This window comes from Tachyglossus aculeatus, chromosome 7, assembly GCF_015852505.1.
Source record: "Tachyglossus aculeatus isolate mTacAcu1 chromosome 7, mTacAcu1.pri, whole genome shotgun sequence".
In the NCBI taxonomy this organism is placed as follows: domain Eukaryota; kingdom Metazoa; phylum Chordata; class Mammalia; order Monotremata; family Tachyglossidae; genus Tachyglossus; species Tachyglossus aculeatus.
In genome coordinates, this window is record NC_052072.1 from 14,050,726 (window position 1) to 14,059,772 (window position 9,047).

Genomic DNA, 9,047 nt, shown 5'->3' on the forward strand with positions numbered 1-9,047 from the left:
CTTCCGTCTTTCTGAAAGCCAGGGAAGAGCTTCCCCCAACCTCTGAATTGGGAGCATGCGCCTCTGTCAGGCCTTCTGGTTGCAGAAGGGAGTCCCCCAGGGCCCCCATCTCTCTTTGGTAGCATCCCTTAAGAAGCGGAAAAGGGAGAGCTACAGAGGTGATGGAGAGCTGCTGTGCCTTGAATATGAGTTGGGCCCCATGTTGACTTTCCAGGACCCTTTAGGCATTCGATGCATTAGTAGCCCCTGTCAGGAGGAGGGTGGGAGGGTGGGTAGGGGAGAGCCTGTTTAAGCACAAAGGAGCAGGGTGTTTTCCTTCCCTTTAGACTTCCTTTCTTTCTTTTTGTGGAGACATTACTCCTTGGGAAGGAAAGAGTCCACCGAGACTACCCAACTGCAGAGTTTCCTTCCTCCCCCTCCTCCAGTCGCTGATCCAATTGCTCTGATTCGGCTTTTTCCGCTGTCAGAGTATCTCCCCAGGCCTCCACCAGTGGCCGGGGTGGATCCCTGCCTCCCCTACCCTAGAGGAGCGGACTCACAAGGTCTTATTCCCAGGGGGTCCCCTGCCTGGAGGCTGGACCTTGTTTCAGGTCTAGCCTGGAGATTCAGTCCCCTTCTGGGAAATGCCCGGAGGGCTCAGAGTGCTCTCCATCCTGCACCAGTCCTAGAGCAGGTTCAGCCCCAGCCCGCCCTGCCCCTCCCACCAAACTGACTTTCCCCATCCTCACCCTCAACACCTCCCACCCCAAGCCTGGATTGGTCCTCTGTGCCTCCACAGGTTAGACTAAAATTGGCTCTGGTTGGGGGCAGGGGAGGGAAATGGGAGCACAGGGAGGTGAACTTCACCACAGCAGTCACCTCCCAGTGGGGCTGGTGCCATTGATGTCCTGGCTGGTCCCGGCCCCCAGCTCCTCCTCCTCCTCACTGAGTGTGGAGTAGGCAGTGGAAAACCTCTGAGGCCCACTTCTGGGGATATCTGTCCTCTTTGGAGGAAGGGGAGCAGGGTGAGGCTGAAGAAACCAAATGGCTGGGAATAATAACAATGATGGCATTTTTTAAGCACTTACTATGTGCAAAGCACTGTTCTAAGTGCTGGGGAGGTTACAGAGTGATCTGGTTGTCCCACGGGGGGCTCACAGTCTTAATCCCCATTTTACAGATGAGGGAACTGAGGCCTAGAGAAGTGAAGTGACTTGCCCAAAGTCACACAGCTGACAACTGGCGGAGCTGGGATTTGAACCCATGACCTCTGACTCCAAAGCCCGCACTGTTTCCACTGAGCCATGCTGCTTCTCATGGTTACCACCTCTCTTGCTAACCCCTCCTGCCCCTTGCTGAGAGGACGATCCATTTCATCCCAAACCCATCCACTGCACATCCTTTGCATCTCTGGTGAGCTCTGTTGGGGCATATCTCCATGGAAAAGAAAGAGGTCGTCAGGCTCCCCCTCCCCGGACCCCCTCCTCAATTCCCCGCTTCTGTTCCTTAGACCGAGCCCGGGGGAGGAAAGGGGACACCCCACCGCCCCTCCACTTTCTCGGCCTCTCCCTTCCCCCTCTGCTCTCCCACTTTTCTCCCCGTTTCCTTCCCCTTCCTGCTACCCAGCATGGCTCAGTGGAAAGAGCATGGGCTTGGGAGTCAGAGGTCATGGGTTCTACTCCCTGCTCCGCCACATGTCTGCTGTGTGACCTTGGACAAGTCACTTAACTTCTCTGAGCCTCAATCACCTCATCTGATCACCTTGTATCCCCCCCAGCACTTAGAACAGTGCTTCGCACATAGTAAGTGCTTAACAAATGCCATTATTATTATTATTAGTGGAGGTAAGAATCACTCAGACACTGAACATGAGGTTAGCCCAGGTAGCAGGATGATTAAAGAATCCCGAGAGGCTCCTGCCCCTGTTTAGGTTCACTCTTCCACTGAGCCCACAACCAATCAGAGAGCTTTAAAGTAGGAAAAATTCTCTCCCTCTCACTTCTGAGGACCTCTTCTTAGCAGCCTGAGCACCAGGACTGTTTGCATTCTGGTTTACCTCTCTCCATTCCTTGGAGTCACAGAGAAGGAACTCAATCAGTCAGTTGTATTTATTGAGCACTTACTGTGTGCAGAGCACTGTAGTAAGTGCTTGGGCGAATACAGTGCAACAATAAATGGACACATTCCCTGCCCACATCAAGTGTAGCGTATAAGGATTGGAGGGTCTGTCTTTCTGGTCCACTCTCCTGCCTGTGAAACCTGGACTTCACCTCTGGATCCCTGCAAGCAGGAGAGGAACCCATCAGCGATGGGGCAGATCCCCTAACTTTACCCTCTTGATCACCAAAGCCATTTGGTTCTTGAGCACCAATGTCTGAGTCTCCTAGAAGCGCCAAATTGAACTCCCACAAGTGGGACTTGTTACCCTATGGGTCTCTTTCTCCATCCTTCAGGGTAAAGGCAGCTAAGAGTGTTCTTTGAGGGCCTCACCAAACCCCTGACCAAATCAATCATATTTATTGAGCGCTTACTATGTGCAGAACACGGTACTAAGCGCTTGGGAGAGTGCAATACCATGTGTGTCTCCTGCAACCATCTCCCCATCCTTTCTTCTAGCTCTTTACGCCCCTCACCAGGGTCAGCTTTGATTTGAAGTGAGAGAAAGAGTGAGATCTTTCGCCTCAGCTCCTGCCCCCAGGTAGGAGTGGAGGGCCTTGGGGCCAATGTGGGGGCCAGAATTTTCCATAGGAAAGGCTTTTGTGGGGAGGGAAGGGTGCTGGGGGCTGGATCCTATGGTCCAGCAGGCATTTCTCCAAGCTGGAAGCTGGTGTGCATTGATCAATTCAGCCGGAAGCCCTGGCCAACTGGTGACACTGTTCAGGGATTGGAGGGCTTCTCCTGCCAACAGATAAAAGGGGGGGGATATGTGTGTGTGTGTGTGTGTGTGTGTGAGTGAGAGAGAGAGAGAGAGGGAGAGAGAGAGAGAGAGAGAAAGAGAGAGAGATGGTACCTCAAAGATGACCCTGATTATATTTATACAACAAAGACTTTGTAATGCATTTTTCATCCTTGTGAAACCAAATTTTGGTCTCGACAGGATCCATTGAATTTCCCTTTTTACTTGGTTTTCAAGGATTTGTAGTTTGTTAGGGGATGGGTGCTGCATGTAATTTTTTTTTGTGAAATAAAAAGGACCTTTTGGACCATCTTCCTTGATTGTGGGTTTTGGAGAGAGTGGAGGGGAGGACTGCCCTGGAAGCCTCACCCAAACTCACCCAGCCTCAACTCAATAGTATTCATGGAATACTGTTGGGAGAGTACGGTACTGTACAGATAGTAGATGAGATCCCTGCCTGCAAGAAGCATACAGACTTTCCACTGCTTTCCATAGCCCAGTGGAGGTCAGAATTCTAGGGTCTCTGAGACTCTTCAACTCTTTCCCCAGAGCTGGATCTCTCTTATTTACCCTATTTTCTTTGGACAAACCCATGGGTCTATTCATACAGGCAAAATATTTGCCAAAGGAGAGAAGACCACATGTGGTTGGAGGTGAAATGCCTTGAGGATATGATTTGGGGGCCCCAGAACTCTGCCCCTTAATAATAATAATAATAATAATTGTATTTAAGTGCTTACTATGTGCAAAGCACTGTTCTAAGTGCTGGGGGGGATACAGGGTGATCAGGTTGTGCCACGTGGGGCTCACAATCTTAATCCCCATTTTACAGATGAGGTAACTGAGGCACAGAGAAGTGACTTGCCCAAAGTCACACAGCCGATAAGTGGCAGAGCCGGGATTAGGACCCATGACCTCTGACTCCCAAGCCCGGGCTCTTTCCACTGAGCCACGCTGCCCCTTGAGTGCAAGTGTAGAGCAGGGAGGTGACTTTAGGGCACCGCAGTCCCCTGTCCCCTACCTTGGAAGCTTACAGGACAGGAGGGGCTCACCCAATCCCCTCCCCAGCCCAATTAATTTGAAGAACTGGGGAGGCTCCAATCTCAGTTTTCAGTCATTTCAAAAATCTAAAAGCGGGCAGCACCCGGCATCCTGCACCAGTCAGTCAGTCAGTCGTATTTATTGAGCGCTTATTGTGTGCAGAGCACTGTACTAAGCACTTGGGAGCCCACTGTTAGGTAGGGACCGTCTCTATATGTTGACAACATGTACTTCCCAAGCACTTAGTACAGTGCTCTGCACACAGTAAGTGCGCAATAAATACAATTGATTGATTGATTGGGAGAGTATACTATAACAATAAACAGATACATTCCCTTCCCACAGTGGGAATTCTACAGAGGCCCCAAACCGGTTTGGGATGGCAAGCTCCTCTGTTCAACTTCCAGCTCTTTGAGGGCAGGGATGTTTCTTCTCCTCTTACTGTATGCTCCCCACCCCCTAGAGCAGAACGGTGCTCTGCAGACAGTGGGTGCTCAATAATTGTTGACGGTGATGAGTCAGGCTCCCTTTGGCTCCACTCTTTTTAACAGTCCAGGCTCTGAGGGAGGCTGGCAGCAGGCCATGTCTGAAAGGCAGCCAATGTAGATGCAAGGGGATTTGGGTGTTGACTTGCTGAAACCTTGAAAAGCACATCATCAAAGAGGTGCAATTTTTTCTTCCCTGCCCTGCTTTCTCTCATTGATAAGATGTTGGGGAATCAACAAGTTCTGTGAAAGGCTCTTTTTCGGGCATATCTCATTTCATCATCATCATCATCAATCGTATTTATTGAGCGCTTACTGTGTGCAGAGCACTGTACTAAGCGCTTGGGAAGTACAAGTTGGCAACATATAGAGACAGTCCCTACCCAACAGTGGGCTCACAGTCATTTGTCTACCTTTTTATCCCGCTTTCACTCTGGGGAAAGGCTACCTGCTTCTGCTTTCGGGCCCAAAGAGAACCAACCAGCAGCAGATCTCCGTATGCCAGGCGGGCACTGCCATCAGCCCTGCCCTCCAGCTCAGAGGTCGGCTGGGTGGGGACTCACTGGTGGTGGGGAGGGACCTCCTGGATGGGCCACGTCGTCAACGGTGGAAAACTGGATAGTGAGGTGAGGCCCAGAACCGAGACGAAGCCCGACAACACCCAGAAGCCACTGGAGATGCTCCCTAAGACTAGCACAGGGCACAAGCTGGGACAACAGGGTCATTTTTCCAAATTGGCTCACTTCACCGAGAATCTAACTCCTGCCGCTGCCTTTACTGTTGAGGCTGGAGCCGATCTGAATTTAATCCACAGGTAGGAGAACCTCTTTGGGCTTGAGGTTTCATCTTACTAGCCAAGAGATAGCAGACCAGCTTCCTAACATTTCCTCTATTGTCAGTAATCAATCAATGGTTTTTATTGCGTGCTTACTGTGTGCAAAGCTTCCTCTAGATTGTAAGCTCATTGTGGACAGGAAATGCGTCTGCTATATTGTACTCTCCCAAGCCCTTAGTGCAATCAATCAATCAATCAATCGTATTTATTGAGCGCTTACTGTGTGCAGAGCACTGTACTAAGTGCTTGGGAAGTACAAGTTGGCAACATATAGAGACAGTCCCTACCCAACAGTGGGCTCACAGTCTAAAAAGGGGAGACAGAGAACAAAACCAAACATACTAACAAATAAAATAAATAGACTAGATATGTACAAGTAAAATAAATAAATAAATAGAGTAATAAATATGTACAAACATATATACAGGTGCTGTAGGGAAGGGAAGGAGGTAAGAGGAGGGGGGTGGAGAAGGGGACGAGGGGGAGAGTGCCCTGCACACAGCAAGAACTCAATAAATATGATTGATTGCAAAGCACTGTACTAAGCACTTGGAGAGTACAATACAACAGAGTTGATAGAACACTTTCCCTGACCATCAGGAGCTTTCAGTCTAGAGGGGAAGGCAGGTATGAAAATAATTATGGATTTGGACATAAATACTGGGAGGCTGAGGATTGGGTGGAGTGAATATTAAGTGCTTAAAGATTTCCAGGGGATGTAGAGGTAATAGGGGTGTGGTCAGGGAAGAGCTCTTGGAGGAGATGTGTTCTAAGAGTTTGGGATACTACCATATAACAGAGTTTGCAGACACTTTCCTTGCCCACAGTGAGCTTACAGTCTAAAGACAGAGTCAGATATTAATATAAATAATTTGTAATATGCAATTTAAAGATTTGTGCATAATTGCTGTGGGGTTGAGGGTGGAGGAGGTAGGATGGACACAAAGGGAGATAATGACACTCAAATCGTACGACCAACTGGCCATTGCAGTCAACTTTCAGCCACTGTAGCCGTGATCTCATCATTTCTGGTTTGGGCGTGTGTTTAGGGCTGAGGTTACAGATGAGGTAACTGAGGCACAGAGCTCTCAGTTCTGCTTCTCACGTGGCCTAGTGGAAACAGCATGGGCTTATGAGTCAGAGGTTGTGGGTTCTAATCCCAGCTCTGCCACTTTCATTCATTCATTCAATCGTATTTATTGAGTGCTTACTGTGTGCAGAGCACTGTACTAAGCGCTTGGGAAGTACAAGTCGGCAACATATAGAGACGGTCCCTACCCAACGACGGGCTCACAGTCTAGAAGGGGGAGACAGACAGCAAAACAAAACATATAGACAGGTGTCAAAATCGTCAGAACAAATAGAATTATGGCTATATGCACATCTATTACAAAATAAACAGAATAGTAAATACGTACAAGTAAAATAAATAGAGTAATAAATCTGTACAAATATATACAAGTGCTGTGGGGAGGGGAAAGAGGTAGGGTAGGGGGGAAATGGGGAGGAGTAGAGGGAAAAGGGGGCTCAGTTTGGGAAGGCCTCCTGGAGGAGGTGACTCTCAGTAGGGCTATGAAGGGAGGAAGAGAGCTAGCTTGGCGGTTGTGAGGAGGGAGGGCATTCCAGGCCAGGGGAAGGACGTGGGCCGGGGGTCGATGGCGGGACAGGCGAGAACGAGGCACGGTGAGGAGGTTAGCGGCAGAGGAGCGGAGGGGAGGAGAGTGACATGCCCAGAGCATTTCTGTACAAAGATGATCTGGGCAGGGTGAAGTATAGACTGAAGCGGGGAGAGACAGCAGGATGGGAGATCAGAGAGGAGGCTGATGCGGTCATCCAGTCGGGATAGGATGAGAGATTGAACCAGCAAAGTAGCGGTTTGGATGGAGAGGAAAGGGCGGATCTCGGCGATGTTGCGGAGGTGAGACCGGCAGGTTTTGGTGACGGATTGGATGTGAGGGGTGAACGAGAGAGTGGAGTCGAGGATGACACCAAGGTTGCGGGTTTGTGAGACGGGAAGGATGGTAGTGCCGTCTACAGTGATGGGAATGTGAGGGAGAGGACAGGGTTTGGGAAGTCACTTGTCAGCTGTGTGACCTTGGGCAAGTCACTTAACTTCTCTAGGCCTCAGTTCCCTCATCTGTAAAATAGGGATGAAGACTGTGAGCCCTATGTGGGATAACCTGATTACCTTGTATCCCCCTCAGCACTTAGAACAGTGCTTGGCACATAGTAAGCACCTAACAAATACCAACATTATTATTATTATTATTATTATTATTAATAATAATAATAATAATAATACCCAAAGATCACAGATCCAAGTGTATATTTGACACAGAAGAGGGAATCAAGAAAAAGAGGCCTTGATCAGGTAAGTCCTCCTGGAGGAGTTGTGACCTTGATAATGTTTTGAAGGTCAGGGGAGAGTACCTCGTATTTGTAGCACAGTGAAGCATTGTGGCCTAGTGGATAGAGGACAGGCCTGGGAATCAGAAGGACCTGGATTATAATCCCGATTCCATCACATCTGCTGTAAGGCCTTGGGCAAATCACTTTGCTTCTCTGTGCCTCAGTTCCCTCATCCGTAAAATGGGGATTAAGACTGAGCTCCACGTGAGACATGGACTGTGTCCAAACTGATTAGCTTCTAATAATAAAAATAATAATAATTATGGTATTTGTTCAGCACTTACCTTGTGCCAAGCACTGTACTAAGCTCTGGGGTGGATACAACAAATCAGGTTGGACATAGTCCCATGTGGGGCTCACAGTTTCAATTCCCATTTTACAGATGAGGTGAGGCCCAGAGAAGCAAAGTGACTTACCCAAGGCCACACAGGAGACGTGGCGGAGTCAGAATTAGGACCCGTGAATGACCTTCTGACTCTCAGGCCCACACTCAATCCATTATGCCATGCTGGTAGGTGGTTCTACCCACTGTCTGGCAGAATAAGTACTTAACAAACACCATTTTTAAAAAAACATTGCTCTGCAATAAAAGTAAATTTTTAGTAAGTATGATTATTGATTGAAGCCAGTCTAATAATGGGTACTAGGGAGCATAAATATGGCATCAGGTGGCTTGGAAATCAGAAGGTCATGAGTTCTAAACCTACCCTGCCACTAGTCTCCTGTGTGACCTTAGGCAAGTCACTTCTCTAATAATAATTTTGGTATTTGTTGTTAATAATAATAATGGTGGTATTTGTTAAGCGCTTACTATGTGCCAAGCACTGTTCTAAACACTGAAGGAGATACAAGGTAATCAGGTTGTCCCATATAATAATAATAATGACATTTATTAAGCGCTTACTATGTGCAAAGTACTGTTCTAAGTGCTGGGGAGGTTATAAGGTGATCAGGTTGTCCCACGGGTGGCTCACAGTCTTAATCGCCATTTTACAGATGAGGTAACTGAGTCACAGAGAGGTTAAGTGACTTGCCCAAAGTCACACAGCTGACAATTGGCGAAGCCGGGATTTGAACCTCTGACCTCTGACCTCTGACACCAAAACTTGTGCTCTTTCCACTGAGCCACGCTGCTTCTCACAGTCTTAATGGGACTCACAGTCTTAAGCCCCATTTTCCAGATGAGGTCACTGAGGCACAGAGAAGTTAAGTGACGTGCCCAAAGTCACACAGCTGACAAGTGGCAGAGCTGGGATTTGAACCCATGATCTCTGACTCCCAAGCCCAGGCTCTCTCCATTGAGCCACGATGCTTCTCTATGCCTCAGTTCCCTCATCTGTAAAATGGGGAATAAGACTGTGAGCCCAATGCGGGACAGGGACTGTATCACCCCGGCGCTTAG